We start from the raw sequence: 21,898 nt of genomic DNA, 5'->3' as shown, positions 1-21,898 counted from the left end.
GTGTAATTATTTCATTTTCTCCCTGAGTGCTGGAAAAAAAGCGGGAAATATCCAATAGCTATTGTATGGGCATCAGCATCCAACAGAACACTGGGTGAGGAACATTTTCTTAAACTCAGGGCCATCTGCTACAGGCAGGTTAAACCCCTCTGAGTGTGTAGGGTGGGAAGGGGAAGAGAAAATGTTCTCTTCTCAGCAAAGCTTTGAGCAGCCATGAACCTCGGCCAGTGGGTGCAAACAGGTCCAAGCCACATAATGCAGAGGTTTGGCTCACCGGAGTCCAAGTCAGGAGGGGAGGGGTTAGATTTTAGTCTCAGCTTTGAGATTCGTGGGTGAATGAGGCATCTCGGCTTTGGGGAGAGCCAGCTCAGCCCCACCACCCAGAAGCCCATCATGTGGTGAACCATACTGTGGTCCCTCAAACAGTGATAGGTATTGCAAGCGTGTCAACCTCTACGGTGTATCACAGGACAGACTCCCTCAGGTCTCCGGGAAAGCAAGCTATGTGCCAGGGAGCTCCTCATTAACCCAGTGTTATTGTGCATCTGACTCCATTTCCCCTTTTAAGGTGAATTAAGCTTTTGTTTAGAGTGGTGTGGCTGGTGGGATGCTCAGCATCACAGAATACTGTCTGCGGGTAGAAAATGAAAGCAAAATTGAAAATACTTGTGAGCATCAATGAAAAAAAAATAAAATATGCTGTCTCTCATGGTATTGCCAAACTGCCTTGTAGTGGTTTCATCCTCTGGCTGCATTTCTTTTTCTCTTTCTCGGAGAGGAACTTGCACAATATCAGACTTCAGCATATCACAGGCAGAGAGGAGGTATTTCTGCTGGGGAAAGAAATGCGAAGAACATTTGCAGGGAGGAGCTTTTCCTCCTCTCAGCTGGCTGAAAGAGCTCTGCAAAGGGCTGCTTAGGGCTTTCCCCACCCAAGCATGGGAAATCCACTCCTGTTTTGTAATGGAAAATATCCAAGGGATGCTGAAGCATTTGAAAGATCATAGAATGGTTTGGGTTGGAAGGGACCTTAAAGCCCGCCCAGTCCCACCCCCTGCCCGGGCAGGGCCACCTCCCCCCAGCCCAGGTGGGTCCCAGCCCCAGCCTGGCCGTGGGCACTGCCGGGGACGGGGCACCCACAGCTGCCCCGGGCAGCCTCTGCCGGCGCCTCCCACCCTCACGGGGAGCAATTCCTTCCCAGTACCCAGGATAAATCTCCCCTCTTCCAGTGCAAACCCATTCCCCCTTGTCCTATCGCTACAGGCCCTGGTACAAAGCCCCTCTCCGGCTTCCCTGTCGGCTCCTTTAGGTGCTGGAAGGTGCTCAAAGGTCTCCCTGGAGCCTTCTCCAGGCTGAACCACCCCAGCTCTCCCAGCCGGTCCTGCCAGCAGAGGAGTTCCAGCCTCTGGTCATCTCTGTGGCCTCCTCTGGTCTTGCTCCAGTAGGTCCATGTGCACAAATCCAAGGTGAACAGGCAAAGGGATGGAAGGGAGAAGATACTTGAGACTTACTCAGAGTTCATGACTCTCTCTTCCAACTCTGTTTTCACATTACCTGAAACAAAATAAGACATTTCAGGACTGAGGTGAAAGCATTCGTGGTGCACCAAGCCCACGGCTCCAGCTGCATGACACTATTTTTTTTAGCCATAGACAGCAACACTCAGTTTAGGGTAAAATTCAGCAAAAAGAGAAACCTCCCACTTCTTACTGCAATCAGTAAAAGGGGTTAGGCAGCTTTCCTAGACCACTGACACAGGTAAAATACCTGTAGTATGTATATATAGCTTCAGTTGGTTCAGCTGGAGCGTGGCCATGGGTGTGAAGCTGGGCTGGTGCTACCACCGCATTTGGGAAGAGGGATTTTGGGGTTTGCAGCAGTAATTATCTCTTACGAACCTGGGCTGCCACCACTTTTACCTTGGGGCGGCCGAGCTGAGCGCTGCGCCGGCTCACCCTAAATACACCCAACAAATCTGCTTACCTATTTTCCCCCTGAAAATCCGACGTGCCCCATTTAAAGGCAAGGCTTTACCTTGATCCTTCTGCCTGCGATGCTGCAGGAAGGTTATTTGGCGTGCAAAGGAGGTAAAATATCGGGCAGTGGCTGTGTTTGGCTGTGTTGCCCATTGCTGCGGACTCAGCAGGAGCTCATGGCTTGAGCTCCCCCGTGTGGGATGGGATTTTCCCTTTGGGATAAATCCTGCCGGTGTTTTCCATAAGCAGCCAAATAATCCCGGGGATGTACTGAGTTGGGGTACAATATCTGTCCATACCCACCTGGTGCTGGGGAAAACCCGTGGCTCCCTCACCCACTCTGAGCCTCAGTGCAACAGCAATGATGTCTATCTGCCAGCTTGATGAGGGGCAGGGCCACATGTATTTGATTTATTTAATTAATACAAATGGCAATTCAGCCTATAGCTCCAGCATAGGTACCTATGTATGCATGCAGGAAGGAATATCAAGGTACCACAATTTTATTAAATGCATTTGATAGTGTGATAGCATAGCAAGATGGAGCAAATAATTCACAGTCCATAACTGAGTCAATCGATTCTGCTTAATTTTTTTGCCTTGCCAATCGTTCTAACTGACTAATTATAATTACTGCTTTATTTACCTGAAATTTTAAGCACCAAATAACTTCAATGAATAAACTTCACTGTATAGGTATTTTATAGCTCTTTTATGTTATGGGCACTTAAGACATGTTAATTTACCTTAGCATACACCCTTGTTGCCCAGTATCACATCTCGTTTCTGAATGGATTTGCCTGGGACTTTGGAGTCAGCTCTCCAGAGCAAGTAGTTCTGGATCCTAATGTGAAAATGTGATTCCCAGCAACTTGCCTCTGATAATTGTCTCCTAAAATTTCCTGTTGTTCTAAATATGCTCAACAACGAATCTAATTCCTAAAAGATACTCAAAGAAAGCAAATAAAAAAAGGGATGAAGACATGCCTGAAGCAAATTCTATAGGATCTTCTGAGTCTTTGCTGGTGCTTCCCCTTGGTGTAAAGGACCCAAGGTGGCCCCATCTCATGGGTTTCTCTCTGTGGGCCTGTGCCTCTTCCTTATGGTCCCGTTTTGGACTAGGCAGTTATCTGTTGGAATGTGTGGTCCTCAGGTTTGCACTGGGAGATGAGAGCAAAGGGGTATCCCCTGGGACATCCATTGGATGATCTCAAAGCATCCATTGGGAGTCACCTTAAAATGGAGCTATGTGCTGATGTGCAGCTGGTAGGGCTGATGGGCTGGAGCCATCCTGCCCTCCCCTGCCTGCTCTCACCCCAAACCTGGGACTTCTTGGAGCAAATATACATCAGTTGTTAATATACAAATATACATCAGTTCCCCAGAATTTACTGGGCCTTTCCAAAATAACTGCTCTCCTTCCTTCTCCTGTGATTGTGGGTTCACCATGCTGTCGGGGACGGCCCAGGAAGATCCTGATGGATTGCCTTGAGCTAGTGCAGCTTTTCAAGGTGTGCTATAATAACTTCAGTAATCAAAGAAAGGCTGCAATGTACACATTCAGCATTCAAAATCAGCATCAAAAATCATGAGTCATATGCCAGAAGAACTTGACATTTCTGCTTAAGTGTTTTTGCGTTTTTTCTGGTTTGGGAGCTTTTGGGTCACATTTTCTGGTTTTCCCTTTGAGTCACGAAAGCATAAAAACTTGCACTTGTAGAATTCCCACTTCTTAGGATTTTGTTATGAATCTGCTGTGATCTGGCTCTTTTCTGTAGCTTCGCCTCCTGGCATCTGGGGGTGCTGGAGAATATTAGAAAAAATCAGTGAATGAATGGCAACTCAACAAAAGATTGATGGCCATGATGTCCTGGGCACGGTACCCATGTGCTTTGGGTCCACAGGGGAGGGGTATGGCTGGGGATGGCACGGGGATGAGCCTTTTAATGATCTTCTTAAACAAAGTAAATTCCTTCAGCTGTGATGGGTGTAAGAGACAAGCAATAGGGGAAGGCAGAGGGTTAAAATCACTTAGCTGGTGTGAAGTGAGCTGTGAGGAACAGTTCCCAACAGGCCCCCACATAAGTAATTCTTTCTACAGACTTAATCTTCCATCTCAATTTACAATTAAGCACATAATCCTTGCTTTAATATTTCTACCTCTCTTTGCGGCTTCTCTTTGTTCCACCAAAGCAGCAAAAAAAGGGTAAAACTGGAGTAAGAGATTCAGGTGCGTGTGGACCTTGTGGGTCCCTCTTGTCTTTTTGGGAGGAGTTCCACTTCTAGTGTCATGGCATGGCTTAGGATGGAACTAAAAATAGGTCCAGATCCAGGACTTAGCTCCCTTAGGAAAGTCCAGCTGAATAAATGAGTCCCGACAATTTTTGGTGAGACATCATTTTGGACAACACTAAGGAAACTGAGGCTTCACTTTACCTGCAGATGTTAGAAATATGGTCCTCTGGTGGGGGTTAAATGCCTTTGAAAGGACTGGAGCCAAGCAGAGTAGTGCTGGAAACCAGACACTGCTAATCTGTGATCTCAAAATGAGCCAGTCATTTCTGGGTTAGCATCAAGATGCGTCTCCCTGAGACACCATGTAGGATTTACGGGTAGCACCTGTGGTGCGGGAGGTCACGTTGCTGCCGCAGCAGGGACGGCCCTGAAGCTGCGAGGTCATTGTGCCGTTCAAAAGAGCAAAGTGGAGCGAACCAAGAGGCAGAACATCAGCTATGTCAACTGGCCTGCACCTGCATATACATTTGGTATACCCCATATTCCTTCCATACTGCCTGCACCTTCAGACAATAGATTTATGTAACTATTTTACAACCAATACGGACAGAAGTTTAGAGAATTACACATTTTTTTATCGACTGTGAAGTCGTTATACAAATCTATCACCTAAAATATGAGCACTGTGGAAAGAACTTGATACTTCCAAAGCAGCCTTTATAAAAGCTTTATTGGATTTTAATTTGTATCATGGGCTATAAATTGTGCAAGCAGCAGTGCTTGTACCGTGTCCCTGACGTGGCGTACATTGGGCTGCCCTTGAACCAGTGACAGTGACAAAGATGCTTTTTACAATCAAGTAACTAATTCCATGCGAGATCTCCTTCAAACACTTTATTATGGTTGTATTAAACCATCCACAGCCAATTGCCTTTGCTTTCGGCGTGGAGAGGGTAGACGGGCTCTATTAGGGATGGTCAGATTGCAGATCTCGCAAAATATTTTTTGAGGGTTGACACCTTGCCTGCCTGTGGTTAAAAATGTCCTGTCTCTAGAGCTAAGACAGGGCTCCCAACACACGTCTTGGAGCAGTCCTTCAATCCTCTCGCTTTAACTGGCACAGATACATAGCACTGAAAAATTCCTGCATGCTTTGGCTACTTGTTATCTGTTAAATTCATTCCAGCAAAGCGTTTAAGCTAAGGCTTAATTCTGTCCCTCTTTATCAGCATACCTGTGGCCAGATGATTGCTTTTAATATTAACGATAGGCACAAAAAGAGGGATTTTCAATAAGCTCAATTAGAAATCCATCTACATGCCATTTAGGTGTCTAAATATTTTTTAAATATCTGTCTCAGAGCAGTACTTCAATGCCACGGGTGGTCAGTGGGGTTTAAGGAAATTGTAAAGGGCTCTGCTCAATATGCCGATGGATGGTGCATGTGGTTGCTTCATGGAGGCTCTGCCTTTGAGGCCTACGTGCAGACAGATAACTTGTTTTTCCAAAATATTCTCACTGGCTGCCCTGGGCAGGACTCAGTGGAGTCAAATTAGTATATAGGTACTTGCAGGACTAGGTATCTTGAAGACAAGCAAATATATATCTTACAATTTGATGAATCCATTAAACATCCACATGGAGATTTCAGAGTGATCATTTCCAGTAACACTTTGCCACGCTCCATGAATCTCCTGTGCATGCTGCCAGGAATCTGGTGAGGGAATAGCATGCATCAAAAGGCATCTTCCTTTTCATGTGTATGATCCATCTTTTCCCATCGTCACTGGTGCTGGACTCCCATAGATAATGTCATTTAGGGACACAAGAACTGTTGCCCTGCAGCAGACATGGTACAGCAAATCCATTTGCCCTGGGTTGGGTTTTTTTGCTTTGTTATTTTTTTGTTGTGTGGGTGTTTTTTTGTTTGTTTGTTTGTTTGTTTTTCCCTAAAACTGCTCTCAGGACAAAAAAACTTCAGAATTGAAAGTGTAAATGTACCCCTGTTGGAAAAAATACAGTAATATGCCCATGGGAAATGTCTTGCTGATTCCAGTTATTTAGTAGTTGAAGCCTTAAAGACTTCAGTGTAGGTGAAAACAAGTCAATCTTTATACACAGAACAAGAAATAGCTGTAGGGTTTCTTCAGACAACTCAGCTGTAGAGCTCACTCAGGTCTGAGTAGATCCAGGAGTAGGTGTCCCTTGAGTGGCATCACTTGGGGGATCGTGAAGGCGACAGGTTTTGAAAATAGGGGATGGTCATGGCCTCCTGAAGCCAATAAATAAACCACCATGAGAATATCTGATCCAGACAGATGACCATAGAACGGCAAAAGCCCCACCACCACCCAGCCACCTCTGCCTTGGGGACTGTGGTGGAGGAAGCTGAAGCGACACTTCTCTGGGATTTGTTTCCTGGGTGGAGAAGTCGCCATGGGCTAATTACAGTCATTAGAAATAAAGGAAAGCTTCAGAGGGAATGTGCTGTGCCCAGGAACGTTGTTTGATGGCTCATATCTGATGCGCTGTAGTTGGCTTTGTGCATCCCCCAGCACCAGTCGCTGCGAACGCAAGAACTGTGATAGAACAAAAAGAATTGGAGCCACGTTTGTAATTTCGATCCTTCTAAGACTTTTCTTTAATAAGACTCTTTATAGTTACGAGAATGGATTTTTGTAACCACCCAAACTCAGGCTGAAAGAGCCGTGAGATACAAACTTGTAGCAATTTCGGTTTGCCCTGTGATTAATGATTTTAGATGGTTTATTTTGCAAGAGGTGGTTTGATTTTGGAACTTCTCCAGCCACTTCTGGTCCTGATGTGGATCCTAGCACACGGTGCTGCAAGGGATACACCCCATGCTTCAAAGGCCCTGATTTCCCCAAGCAGAGGAAAGTGATAAATGACTTTCCCTGGGAAGAAAACGTAAAGAAAAAGAGCAAATAAATCCTAGATGTTCTTTAAAAGGAATATACAGGATGCCCAGTTGTGCCTCTCGAATCGTGGAAGGGCACAGTATTGTCTACTTGTGAAGCAAAAGCAGGAATGAAAAAGAAAATGTTGCCATCCAAAACTTGAAAAGGAATTGGAAATTGCACCCATTTTAATGAGAAGATATTACTTGTAGAGATGGATAAGGAAAGTTTTCATCAGTGGGAAAAAATCCTGCACTGGGATAGCGAAAGATAATAAGAAGTTTCTATCAAGTGTCCTGGGAATATATCCTGGGCTCGGCAAAGGTGACCAGGGGATTGTTAATATGATGATGACCGTGAGGACCTTCCAGTAATTGCCTTTGTGCTGCATTTTGAAAGAACCAGGGTGATTTCTTGCATCGTGCGAGGATGTCAGGGAAATTTCCACCTTGTTAGCAGTCACAGAGGATACTAAACACCAGCGAGCGGGGACGAACGTGTCTAAATCGACACAGCTGGGCTCTTTGACCTGGGCAGGAGAGCTGGTCTGGTGGCCAGCTGTATGACCATCCCAGGAGGAGACGGGGAGCGGTGGGTGAAGGCAGGGTAGGCAGGAAGCTGTGGGTGAGCATTGGATGGGCTGCCTGACAATTTCTGGGGGAAAGAATGGAAAAAGGTGACATCAGATGTGATAGATAAAGAATTAAAGCACAGGAGTGTAATTAATGCCAGTCAAAATGGTTTTATGGAAAATAGATCTTGTCAAAGAAGTGTGATTTCATTCTTTGATGAGATAACACATTTGGTTGATAAAAGTGACTGTGTTGAGGTAATAGACTTCTCTAAAGTGGTTAGTGCAGCGCGGGCTGACACTCTGATTAACATTTATCGTGGCAAGCTATCAATAACGAGCACATTAAATGGATGGAGGGCTGGCTAACTGATGGGTCTCCAAGAGGGGCTGTCAGGAGGAAATCGGCAGCAAATGGTGATATTTCCAGTGAGATTCCTCCGCCAAAATCAGTGCTGCAGGCACCTGTGTGTGGCATAAGGGCTGGCACGATGGTTTTTAACCGCATCCCCATCACTGCCCCACAAACACCAGTTTCCGTAGATTTAAATTATTCATGTAATGTAAATACCAAGTGACTGGAAGGAGGGAGAGCATCCCAATTTTACCGGCTTCTTCAACACCTGAAAGATGACTGGCCAGGGGATTTTATTCAGGTTTTGCGTTTCAGGTGCAAAAATGAGAGCAGAGCTCGGAAGGGATATTTAATTGGTAACTTTTTTTAAGCACCTACTTCTTGGCATCCTTCATGGGCGATGTTCTGTAACTCTCCCGAAGACTGAACTGATGAAAGAAACTGGAGCAAGAGTATATCAAGGACAAAGCCAGAATCCAGATTTTAATGAAGCAAACATAACCTTTTACTGAGGCAAGCTCACCCTGCGTTTGTCACAAACCTGATTAAAGCCTGTAGAGCTATTCAGTGCCGTGTTTAATTATATCCGAGCCCGCCAGCCCCCTCAGAGTTAGAGGATTTTCAGGATTTCTAATAAAACTTCCCACTCCTTCTTAGATTTTTGTAGGCTTGTAAGTTATTTATAATGAAATACGCTTCAGGCTGAAGCTTGCTGATGCAAAACACTAAGACAGTTGGTGTCCACCTGGGAGTGAATCATTTTGGGGGGTGTCTGAACAAAACCCCCCAGCTCTTTCTGTTTTCCTTGATCTTTTTAGTGTGGAAGACACATGGGATAATTTTCTTATTTGTAAAACTTTTCCAACCACCTTTCTGCTACCTGACCCTGAAATGCAGAGAACATCAGAGAAGTCGAGAGGTTCACACCTGGGAAGCCACACCGAGGGCAAAAGCTCTTTTTGGTGTGAGAAACAGGGTTGGGGTATAAATGCTTCGTGTCTTTTCAGGTGTCAACATCTGTAAAAAATCAGGGACACCCCCCCTGCTCCCAGCCAGGGAACCTTTTCAAGCCTTTCCCTGGCTTGCGCTTGGGCTGTGGCAGAGGAGAGGGGCAGGCCGGAGAAGGCACAGATTTTAGGAGGCGGCAGGAGGAATCGTAACAAGACTATTTAAAAAATTGCTTATATGGCTTTTCAACACTTCTGAGCCAAAGTTGAAGGATCGGGACCTTAATTCCACCCTCTTCAAGTTTATTGGATTAACATCAAGACAGCAGCCACTTTTTAATTAAAAAGGGCTTGTGCATTTTCGCTTTAGCATTATTTATTTGTTAAATGAGTTTGCTGTGATTAACATGCGCACGGGGAGAGGGGCAAAGCACTCTCTTTACTCTTGGATCCGATAAATCTTCTGCAAAAATACATTGATTGCCTCTGTCGCCAAATTGCAGACCCTGGTTATTGCAGTGAGAACGGGTGTAATTGTGCACGTTAAGCATTGTCTCCTTGCTCGCTCAGCAGAATTGGCCACAATATAGCTGCTTCAGGTCCTTCCTCTCTTAACACACGGATTGTATTATGGATGTGTGGAGTTATAAGCATTTTGCCCCCGAATCCCTGCAAAAGTTATCAGAGCAAACCATTAGAAATAGAGAAGTTTGGTTTTTCTCTTGTTGCTGTGCTCCATTCACAATAGCACGTAGTAATGATGATGATGATGATGATACTAGTAATATTAATAATAACAGTAATAATTATTTGAGGGAAAGAGGTAAATTTTTCCTACCTAGTGAGGTGGTGAAAGCATCAAATGTCCCGTTCCTGTGCCAGGACCAAGACGTGGGAGGCTGCAACTGGGAAGAGACAAATCTTGTCCCAAATTTTTCAGAAGAGGAGGAATTTCTCTCACATAAGTACAGAAGGCTGTAAAAGAGTTGGTGAGAATTTGAAGAGATGTTAAGGGTAATTTGTTAATGCAAGGAAGCAGGGAAATAAATCCTAGAAGTTCTGCTAAGGGCTGAGCAGCGCTCCAATACCTGCTTTTATCCAAAACACTTTGCTTTGTGCTGTAGGATTTTTCATTCACCAATAGATTCAGAGGGGGAAAAAAGAAGCAGCCTTTAGCATATTTTTTTTACAGCTGTAAGCACAGAAGTGAAAAGGATCAAAAGAAATAATTTATCATCTCCCTGCATGCTTACAAAAATACATGCACTTTCAAGTCGCAGAGACTTTTCCCAAGTTTCCCTGCATCACAGACTATTTATAAAGGCTCAGTGCTACTTACTTTCTGTGGAGGTTTGAATTTTTCACTTCAACAGCAGCTTCTATCTGTGGATCTCCAAAAGCTTATGTAAACAGCAATGGGGAACGGTTCCCACTGCTGCTGCAGAGTATTAGCTCCATTTCAGATACCATGAGACAGGCATAGGAATAGGATGTATCTTACTCCAAGTCATGTCTGGATACTACTATAAATAGCCTTATGTGATGCTGTTTGCTGGCTAGGATGTGATGAGGGTCTAAAAATACCTGCTCTGGACTGATTTTGCATCCTGGAAATTTGCTGGTGGGAACTAGGACTTGGGGCAATTGGCTGCCGAGGGGCTTCTGCAGGGTGCATCTCACGGGCATTTGTTCAATGGATTGCTGGAAAAAGCCATTCCAGCATATTTCTGCAATTGCAGAGAAGTCAGACATGGCAAAACGCATGGCATGAACTGCTTGTAAAGAACTGTGTGTCTCCAGTGTGGTGGGTACCGCCGTCTGGCACTGAGCATCCCTGCTCCGTGGGCCAGGCAGACGGTGGGGTGAGAGCGAGCCTCCTAATTATCTTCACATGGTATAATTAAACGGTGCTAAATGCATCTGTGACAGTAGTTTCCGGGTGGTGGTCATGTTCTGTTGCACAGGAGAATCAATTAGACTTAGTTAGAGAGAACTAAGAGAGCAATTCTCCATCTCTTGCAGTGTTGGGCGTGTTGAAGTCCAAGGGCTTTATACAGAGTGTGGCGCAAACCATATTCAGCCTACCTTGGGACAGGAGGGACAAGCTTCAGGGAGACAGGCTGCAGAAATATGCAGTCTTTAGATATTAGAATCATGGAATCATAGAGTTATTTAGGCTGGAAAAGTTTGAGTCCAACCATTAACTCAGCACTGCCAAGCCCACCATTAACCCATGGCCCCGAGCACCACATCTACATGCCTTTTAAATCCCTCCAGGGCTGGGGACTCCACCACCCCCGGCAAAACCTGACACTGGATTAAATGGCTAGGTAGCAATTTTGTGGCAGTTTGCTTCTAATTTTGCCAAGATGAGAGGTTAACACCTAAACCTTAGGTCTGAAAATCCCAGCTATAAAGTGGACAAGTGTTACAGCAGCGTGCAAGGCACGGGGGATGGGTACGGCGAGGCCACCGACAGCCAAAAGGAGGTTTGAACCTGTGATGTCCTTCAGGCAGCTGTTGGCCAAGAGCCTTTATTTGAGCGCATTGTGGAGGAAAGGCAGAGAGTAAAGCCCACGTTGTCTTGTGAAGCTTTGTACACATGCCTGCACAATCCATCATCACGCAGAATTAAATCTGGTAAAGACATCATCTTTTTTACATGGAAAAGGAAAATTGCTTTGTGGAGTTTCCCATTGAAGTTCTCTCTTTGGATGCTCTCACCCACAGCAAATCTGGTTCTGAAAGACCAACCTCAAGGCTTTTTTTTTCAGGTTTCAGCAGAAAAGAGGAGCACTGAGGAATCACATGTTCCTGGATCAAGCATTGTTCAGCCGATATGCTTCCTATTTTTGAATTTTTAAAATTTGAAGCCTTGGAAACTCCTAAGGTGATGCTATGAAAGTTTCCATTGTCTTCCCAAAGCCATGTTGTACCTAAAAGATCATGCAAAATATGAGTTTCCTCAGCAGTAACTGTAAGTGCCAGAGTTTTTGTTCCCTTTAACAGCACCTTATTATGTACAATATTGGGGAAACCAAAGAAAACCCAGTGAATCCCATTGAGAAATGAGTAGCCCAGGCTGGAGCGTTGTCCTCCGATGTTGGGATTCTCCATCCATCTCTTGGGTGCTCAAGCCCAGGCAAGGTGCCTTTGGGAGATGGCCCTTCTCTGCACCGGCCCCACTGTTTCTCCAAGTCCCTGCAGTAGGGGCCAGCCTCCTTGGCTCTGGTTCCTGATGTCCTCAACAGGTATTCCATGAAATATCTTCTCTGATGGCGAGGTGAGCGGGAGGCAGGAGCTTGCTGAGCTACTGCAGGAGTTGAAGAAGGATGAAGACCAGCTCTGAAACCCATAGGAAAGGAGGAAGCCTTTCCTGGTGGGACCCTGCAGGGATAGTTACACCCTAGTGTCGAGCTGATACAACACACAGCCCTTTGCGTTCCAGAATTACGAGCCTTTTCTCTCTTTTCAAAGCAGTACAAGTGCTAGTGGCCAGCAATGGGCTGGAATGACCACCCTGAGCAGCCTGAAGTCCCATGCAGCCTGACATGACTCTGATGCTCCCAGCAGGGACAAATCAGTCCAAAATAACACAAATAACTGTGTTTATAACCGCACTCTTTGCATTTACTGGAGGCTTGGTGGGGGTTGATACGCAGCTGTATTCTGACCCTCCGTGCTCTTCCTGAGGCAGCTGGTGGTCCCAGGCCACCTTGAGCAGGCAGCAGCAGGTCCCCGCTCGGCTCCTGGGCACCGCCACCAGGGCTGGGATTCATCACCCAACCTGCCATGTAATCAGACTCCTTGGCAAGTGCTCTCAAATGATAATTGCTGTAATTTGCATAAATATAGGTGAGCTCATTGGCAGCAGCTGCTCCCTGAGCCGTGCACGTGCGTCTGTGCTGAATGGCAGTTTTGAGGGAAGGACTGGGGGCAGCAGGGGTGAAGGAGGAAGCCGAGGTGTTGCGTGGCATCGCCCTTTGCTCGTCTGGGGGGGTGCCATGGCCCCTGCCCCTCCAAGATACCCCTTAGGGGCTGAATGGCTGAGCAATGGACAAGGACATCCCCAGCCTTTGCGCTCCCCTCCTCTAACCTACTTAGGCAGATTTGGGGTTTCTTCAGCTCTCCCCTCTCGTGGAGTTACTCTCCTGCAGCCTGACGTGCTGTGCAATGCAGCCAGCTGATGAAACTTGTAGCGGCAGCATGGGAATTTAATAAACCGGCAGCATTTTGTTGCCTGCTCAAGCTGTACCAGGCTCTTAAACCCACACCTTCATTCAGTTTTAACCCGTTTGAATGTGCTCTTGGTTTAAGTCCCTGGCTGGGGTGTTGCTTAGGGGTGATGCTGAGATGCTCAAGCAGAGAGAGCAAAGATTTTTTTTTGTGTTCTTGCTGTAACTGGGAGATTTTTCTTTTGCTGTACAGAAATCTGTTTTTGGCCGTCAGTGACAGCAGAACCAAAGGTTATAGATGCGTGCAATTCTTGGTTTTATGTGATTTGGAAAAGGAGAAGAAGGTGGTTAAAAAAAAATAAAAAAAATAGGTGTTTTAGGTTTTTAAATGAAAAGAAAAGGAGCCCACAATTCATCGAGCTCTGACAGAGCACTCCATCATTTGCTCCTCTTCCAGGAACAAAAGTGAATTTGCAAAAAAATAAAGACAATGGGAGGTACAAACTTTTTCCAAAGGGAAACATTTCTCTATTGTTTTAACAAATGTGAAGAATGAGTGCAAACACACACGGACATCCCCGGTGTGCTTCCTCTGAGCCATAGCTTTTTCCTCTCCACCTTCCCAAATTAATGCGGGGGCACAGGCACGTGTGTGCCCTCTCCTCCCCATCCTCCACCCCACCAGCTGTTGGTACCTAACAGTCACTTCTCCTTTCAAAATAATTACTGTCTGTAGTGGTTTTGGAGAGGGCTGAGGTTACGCTTCCCATTATAATGAAGGAGGGAAAGGCAGGCAGTGGTGAAATCCTTTCCTGGTGGCCCAAATAATTTTTTGTATTCTAAAATGAGACTACTGCCTATTCACCCTTGAGCAGGTACGTTTTGAGTGTTTTCTTACTGCATAAATACCCTGAGTATAGTAGGAAAGTAGCAAGAAAGTTTCCATAGGTTGGACTTTTTTTTTTTAAAAAAAAAAAACACCCTGAGAATAATGATTTTTACTTTGACCCAATTTCTTCTTGCTCTTTCTTCTGCACCAAGCAGCAGCTGGATGGCAGCAGGTTGTACGCAGCACCTATGTATCAGCCCCTTACCAAAACAAAAAACCTAGGGGAGTAATGAGTTGCTATTAAAGTCTTGGATGGAGGTGGCGCTCCAAGTATTTTTTTGCGTTCAGCAAAGTTATGCCAGTAGCAAAGCCCAAGGCTTGGCAGTGGGACGAGGCTGTAACGCAGCGTGTAAACCATCGTGCTGATGGATTAAAACTGATGATGGCTGATCGGATGCGCAGTGTTGGGAAGTGCATCTCAACTATCATCACAAGTATCTGGCTGCTCTCGAGTGAGCTCGGCCTGATTGCCGTCTGTGCTGGGCATGTGCTTGTTGGAAAAACCCCCAGCTTCTGCACCCGCCCCGGGGTGATGCTCAGGCTGATACCCCAAAGCTGCTGCTAAGCTCAGCTAATTCTTGCTTTTCTAAGACAGGCTCCCTTTAGATCAGGTTTGCCACTACACGGATCTGGTTTTCAAGAAAAACCTTTGTATTTTCCCCTGTGGATGAGAAATTAATGAGTGTGAGAAGTTCTGGCATGGCAGAAGGTGAAGGCTCTCAGGGTTTTGCTCTGTTTTCCTTTGAGCTGCTGGGTTCTCTCCAAGCCCAAGTCGGGAAGTGGAGGTTGGGCTGTGGGAAAAACATGGCTAAGGCACCCTGGAGGATTTGTGCTGGAGGCCCTGATAAGCAAAAGCACAGAATATTGTTCAGCTCAGCTTGCTGGGGGAGTTTGAGCTTAAAACTGCTCTGCAAGCTGTGTGCTGGGCATGCTATGGGCCATCAGGAACAAAAATCCTCAGGAGAGGCACAGCAAGGCTTGGTCCCTCTCCAGGCTATAGACACACAAATATTTTGAAAGAAATCAGAAAACACTGTGGATTTTTCATAGCCTGTAACTAGGATATCCATTCATTCCTGAAAAACATCCCAACTTACAGGGCAATATAATACCCATTAATAGCTGCACGCTCGCAGAGCTGCCAGCATCTTTCTGTTGCCCTCCCTCCCAACCCTCCTCAGGGCTGCAGGCTGGCAGCCAGGTGGACAAACTCCACGGCATAAAACATTTACAAATTATTCACGAACGCCAGATAACGAAGTACCTATTTTTTTTAATGCTTTAGGGTATTCTCAGAGTCAGGAAAAAAATGCTAATTCCCATAAACAAAAGAGGTCCTGCAGCAGCTCCACACCATATCGCTGAAAAGCAAAGAAAGCAGAGGTAACTGCAGCCCAGGACCCCACTGTGCGTTTCACAACTTATGTTTTCATACCTAATAGACATAGCAGTTGTCATATATTATTTTTTCTGATAGCACAAGGTCCCCATTAACTTCAGGACCCGCAGGTAGTTAAGTTACCCTTGCACAGAAGGCACTGAGGTGTTGTAGTTTGATCCACGTTCATTTAAATGGATTTAAAAAAAGGCATTTGAGTAAAGACTACCATTAAATTCAGCAAGGTAGGCTGGGTGCTGGCCTGAGCCCACCCAAACCGCCCAGCTCCACAGCGAGGGAGGGGAAGAAGCACTGGGGAGGTGAAGGAGGGATCTGGCAGCCAAACTGCACAACTCATTGCCGGAGCAAATGGCCAAAAGTATATGTAATGGGCCAAATTCCCACGGACGTCTTCCTAGAAACCCATCAGCAGATGCTGTGGCTTTGCATGAGCATTAATTTGGAGGTGGATAAACCTGGCTGATATAAAATAAACTCTACTGCCAGCCGGGGCAAGCCTGGATCCCAGTGTGGAGCTCGGGGATTTACAGGAAGGGGTTGTCTCATCCCATTTTTCCCCAAATGGAAGAACCCCTCACAAATTCAGGATTACCAGAAATGCAAATACGTACTTTCACAAGCCGTAATGGATTAAAAATGTGTATGGAAGTTTTATGAAGCAAAAATCACGGTAATCATCATAAAAATCTACCTTACAGACATACTTAATGGAAAAGTGTTATATGCACAGGGAATGTTTACTTACTGTTTCGGTTAAAACTGCTGGTGTGGTGCAGAAATATTTAATGGAAATGTATATTATACACAGAATTCATTTCCCATTCCACTTAAATAACTCCTTCCGTAGAGCAGCAATCGTTAATGGCAACATGCTGGAAGGTTGTTTATTAGGAAAGGTAATATTTTCACGTTTTCCCCTGAAATGCAATGTGACAACCGTCATTTAATAGACTTTTTCCTGCAGGGATCTTTGTAGGGCTGGTAGGAGCCACATCCTCAGACGGTTGTATCGGTGCCCACCTGGAAGGACGGCGTTCACCCTGGGACTTGTGGGGCAGCGGTGCCAAACTGCAGGGATACAAAAATGAGTGGAAATCTGATTTTTGTGAGAATGAAACAGTGCTTTCCTTTTGTTGCTCTTCCATTTGCCCCAGCGCGGCACCGAATTGCAGCTTTGGTGGTGGCGGGAGGGATGTGGGAAGCACAAAGGGCAAAAAGCCCCTGGTCTGATGGGGAGCTGCTGCGATGGAGACCAGCCAGGAGGAAAGCTTTAAAATTTGGCAGTGGCTTGACTTGTATTTCACAGCCACAAGCCTCCTGACAAGGTAAAGCTTCTCTCAATGCCCGCTACAAAGACAATTCCCATTTCCCCAGCAAACGGAAGGAAAACAAACCCGTTTGGAGTTAACATGAGTGTCTGTGACAAATCCCAGCACTGTGGTTCTAATTGATTTAACTTGGGGCTGGGGACTGAATTGCCTGAAAGGAACTGGAAAAGCTGTTTTCTTGATGGTTTGGATATTCCCCCCCCCTCCATAACCACTAGCTTAAATACACAGCACATGTTACAGCCCGGGCGAGTGCTTGGTAGAGTGATTTAGACCACGCTCGGTAAAATAAAGAAGGTAAATGAAAAGTAATCATACTTAACAACAAAAACATGTATTACACTGTTAATACTCTTCGGACAGGGTGCCATTTTTTAGAGATGAGAAAGACGTTAATAAGTGTAATACAAATATGCGATCATTGCTTTTTAGCAGATAATTGAGTGCAACAGTGCTTTCCTGTCTAATTTTCACGGAGCTCCATTTGTCTTTTCTCCGTCTCCTGAGTGTTTTTCAGGCTGCGGGTCATGTTATTTCCATCAGTCTCAGCGTAACCCAAACCCTTGTTTACCATATGGACAGGTGTCTGCTTTCCTATAAGACACTGTGGGTTTGGGGGTGCAGCTTGTCCCCTGACCCTCCTTGCCCAGCAGCCCCCAGATACTGGGCAGGAGAAGCCATTGTTTTTTCCAGCCTAAAAGCTAGTGGGAAAGGAGTCCGGTCATGTTGCTGCATCAATAACCTCACGTTTCCCTTGAGTTCCAGCATCTGGATCTCCATGAACCTCTCCACTTGTGCTTTGGAGTTAGAGATGTATGGGTGAAAGGGTCAGCACGTGTCCTTACCAGCTCCGAAGTAGAGAGCAGAGGAAGAACTCAAAATGCAAAATTAAAAAAGTAAAAAAAACCCCTCTTAATATGCTTTTAATTTTTTTTTTTTTTTTTTCTGTATTGGAATTCTCATGGCAAAAAGCCTCTGAGCAATATCTGCTCCGGGGCTGCAGAACACCAGCTGTTTTGGAGAACTGGTGTTTAATAAGGGTGACCCGTCACGGTACTTTGGAACTGGGCTTTGCTACCACTCGTTGCTTCTAACGAGCTGATCCTGCCCTGGGGGAATGAGGGCAGGACCAAACTCAGCACACATGGGCTTCATTAAGTCAGCTTACTTATTAAGAGTAGGGAGTGAGCTGGGGTTTTTCTGGGCTGTGGCGGGTTTTTTTCGTTGGTTCCCTTCCCCGCCGCCCCACACACACACCTTCCCTTAGGTTGGTGAGGAGCTGGTTGTGCTTGCAAGGTATGAGCAAAGAGCTTTGCAGAGGCTGCGGTTGCTCTGCGTGTTCCTCCTGCTTCTTATCTTATATTCTCACAGCAGGAGAAGGATTAACAACCTGAGCCTGCCTGCGTGAGTCTATATTAATGTCTGTATTTCAGGCAGAGAACAACTGGTCTCACTGGCTTTACTGGGGTTGCTCCTGACTTAGGTGGGTGCAAGTGGGTTTATAACAGAGGCTTATTGACTTTTTTTTTTTTTCCCCCCCCTTGTGATGCAGTATCTTCAGGCTTCATTTTTTTTTTATATGCTGCTTTTGTACTCTGGTGTTTTCTCTGAGCTCTGTGGGTTTGCTTTTGTGGTGGATGAGAGTGTGAGGGGGGAGTCAGGCCACGGTCCTGGTTACTGAGGCATCACAGGCTGGAAACTCAGTGGCCCAGGCAAAAAAAAAAAAAAAAAAAGAAAATCTATCTGCTCATCCTTCTTGTAAAGATGATTGCTAATGAAATCAGTGATATACAATCTAATATCATTTTTACATGACCTGTCCAAAAAAAAGACCCTGCACCTGGGGAAACTGCTGGTCCTCACCAGTTGTCACCTGGTGTAGCTCTGTGTAGGAGCTGAGCATCTGGCCCCCATAAGTTAGCATAAGCAATTTTCCAGTATCTTCCAACTTACTTTTTCATAGTGCATGGGAAGTTTATCTTTTTTCCTGATAAGCACAGAACTGCAGAATATCTCTGAAAGTTTTCCATCCTTGAGTGGAAGTACGGAAAAGATAAATAGCTGCTGAGTAATTGTTTGGCAGAACATAATTGCAGGGAGCACTTGGAGGAAAATTGCTGCAGAAAACAGCAGGGCTGGGGTGGGGAGGGATGGGACAGTGATGGTCTGGAAGCCTATTTCAGCTCAGCTCCAACCCTTTCCAGGAGAAAGGCTGAAGAAGGTGACCATAGACGTGGTGGACAACTGCAGCAGCGAGTGATCTGTGTGGGAATACTACTACTTGGGGTTTACGGTGGGGTGGGGTTGTAGCAGGCATTGTCAGCCACCCAAAAGTGTTGGGGTCTGCTGACTGCCTCGGTGGAGAAGGCAACCTCAGGATCCTAAGCATAAAACCAAGTCAAGCCCGGGGCAGCGTGGAAGTCATGTGTGGCTAGTAAGAGGGATTGGGCATGTCCACATCTGAAAAGGAACCCAGTGTGGTCGGTGAGGTGGGGTACGTGGTAGGGGAATAGTCACTGCAGGGACTGCAACTTGTTCTTAGGGGCTGGATAGGGAGTGAGGATGACTTGAGACGTATCTGCTATAGTGTTATAGGCTGGTTCAAAATTAGGCATGCCAAAAAGCTTTTTTGAGCAGAAAAAATATTTGTGTTAGTAACCCCAGGGTAAATAATACAGATCTGTGGATCAGCTGTGGGGCAAAGTGACTGGGTGAACTCGCTCAGTCTCTGTCCAAAATATTGTAATTTAATCTGAGTTTTTTCATGCCACTTAAACATGGGAACACTTGCTGGACCTCTCAGGCCCCCAGTTACAAAGCTTTCTTAGAAAACATGAAATATGATGCTTTCCTAATGCGGAACCTGTGTACTGAACTCTGGTTAATTGAATATTGACCTCATTTCAATGGACAAAGAGATGATGACTGGTTGGAAATCTATCAGCTCAACTGGTCAGGTTGTATCAATGGTTCCTTTGTGCAGGAAAGAAAATGGCATTGACCACTGATGCATAGCTTTGGGACTGTTAAAGATTGAGTTACTCAAAGCTTTACATCATGGTGGATGTAAATGAATGGAAACTAAATGAGAAGTACTGGGGTGGGGGGGTGGAAGGAAATGAACTGAGGAAGAGCATCCAACTGAGTGCTCCCAAAACCTTGAGCTTGATGGCACACCTATGGAAAGGTTGTTATGGAAGTGTGTAAAAGAGGGGAAGGTGGGATGAATGGCAATGAATGGGGGAATAGGTCTGCATCTCTGATGTCTAAGAGAAGGTTAAAGGCATTGATGAAAGATGTGGCCAGTAGATTAAGACCTCCATGAAATGAATGACTGGACTCTGGGGGGGGTCTAAGCCTATGGCTCCGTACAGTATAGCACAAGTGGGGATTGAGAAGCGATGGGATTGTTATGGATACTCCTGGTCTGTGTCTGGATTGTAATGGAAAGCATGGGAAATGGTGAGAGGGGGTTCAGATCAAGTCATACATTTGTGTAGCAAAGGTTATTTTACACAGTCTAGATAACACATCAAATCTGTCGTTTTTTTTTTAAAAAAAAAAGGTGAACCCTTTTGCTGGAGGGCACAAATAGATCACCAGTTGTGCCCTGGTTAGGGGGAGCTTCTCCCACATGCAGGTGTTTGATATGGGTTCACTTGGCTGGTCTTGCTTAGTTAGAGAGACAACTGTTACTGGAGAGACATCAGCTTAACAAACTAACCTCCACTTCATCATTTTCTCCTGTTTACATCTTGTTATCTCAGCAGTTGAGCTCCTCTGAATGGCTTCCAAAATAACACAAAATCCAAAGCCGCTTGCTCAGCTCGTTGGAACTGGATCTGAAGTGCACAGACCACAATAACATGCATGAAACATCAGAGAAGTTTCTGTAGTTCAGGTTCTTTTACTGGAAGAAACGGTCAAATTCCTAGTGAGTAAAACACTTGTAAACAAACTCCCCCGACTTCTATCAACCTTTTATCCCTGAGCAAGTGCTTAGAGCAAGGCTGAAAGCCCCTTGCCCCAGGGGAAGGGCTGGAGGGAGCTCTTAATGGCAGCATTAATCCAACCTTATCTACAGCCCCTTCAACGTGCTGCCCTGACACGAGATACAAGGGAGTGAAATGTCAATACCTGTCAGCGTAAAGTGCGAGTGGTTTCTGACACAAGTAAGGAGAGGGATGGTTGTTCTTTAACTGGTGTTCCGTTGCATGAAAGACCTCTGCTTGGTGCTTGATAGCTCCTTGCAGCCATCTTCCATCGTCCCCTATTGGGATCTTGCTGGCTTTTCTACATGCTTGTGTAGCTCAGCTCTTCTGGGTAAGTTGGATATGCTGGAATAGGACTCTGGAGTGCTGCCCAGAAGAGCTGATCCTGAAGGAAATGTGCAGTCTTGTGGCATGATGACAAGATAATTTTGCATGAGCATCCATTACCCACATCATCTGCACCTTGGGCCACCTTAAAACTTCTTGCTCTGGCCCTGGTCTTGCCTGCACTGGGCAGGGCTGGGGTTTGTAAGCTAATCCATCTCTGCCTGAGTTCATTTTGCCAATAGAGGGAATATTTGTGCTTGGATCCTATTGCCAGGTGATCTTCAAGTGGTTTCTAGGACCAGGCAGCTCGAACGAGTGCGTTTAAGTCTGGGGGCTTTTCTCCTTGGGAAAAAGAGAGAAATAGGACTGCCTACCAAATCTTGGAATTCTTCTCTGGGCCCCAATGTACCTACATGGAAAGGTGCTTAAAGGGGTGAAGCTTTATGCCATTAACTTTCTATGGGAGAAGGGCATCTACAGGTAGAAAAAGAGCTTGAGACCCCAGGGCAGATCAAGGATCACTACATGGGGCAACAGACCTGCAAATAAAAAAGTAGTTCTGGGTCATCTCTGCAAAACTTCTCCTATTTAGGCTCTTCTGTTGCTGTTTCAGGAGCTGCTGGTACTTATCCGCCATATGCTCTTTGTGGCAAACTGGTGGAAATAAGTGTGTGAACGCTGCTTTTGTTTCCTATTTCTAGTAACCTAGTGCTTCCACCAGAGCAGATGCAATCTGCTCAAATATAAAAATAGTCTCTTTTGAAAATCATGTAGACAGGCTTAAAA

This window comes from Falco cherrug, chromosome Z (assembly GCF_023634085.1).
Source record: "Falco cherrug isolate bFalChe1 chromosome Z, bFalChe1.pri, whole genome shotgun sequence".
Classification (NCBI taxonomy): domain Eukaryota; kingdom Metazoa; phylum Chordata; class Aves; order Falconiformes; family Falconidae; genus Falco; species Falco cherrug.
Note: the sequence above shows the minus strand (reverse complement) of the source record.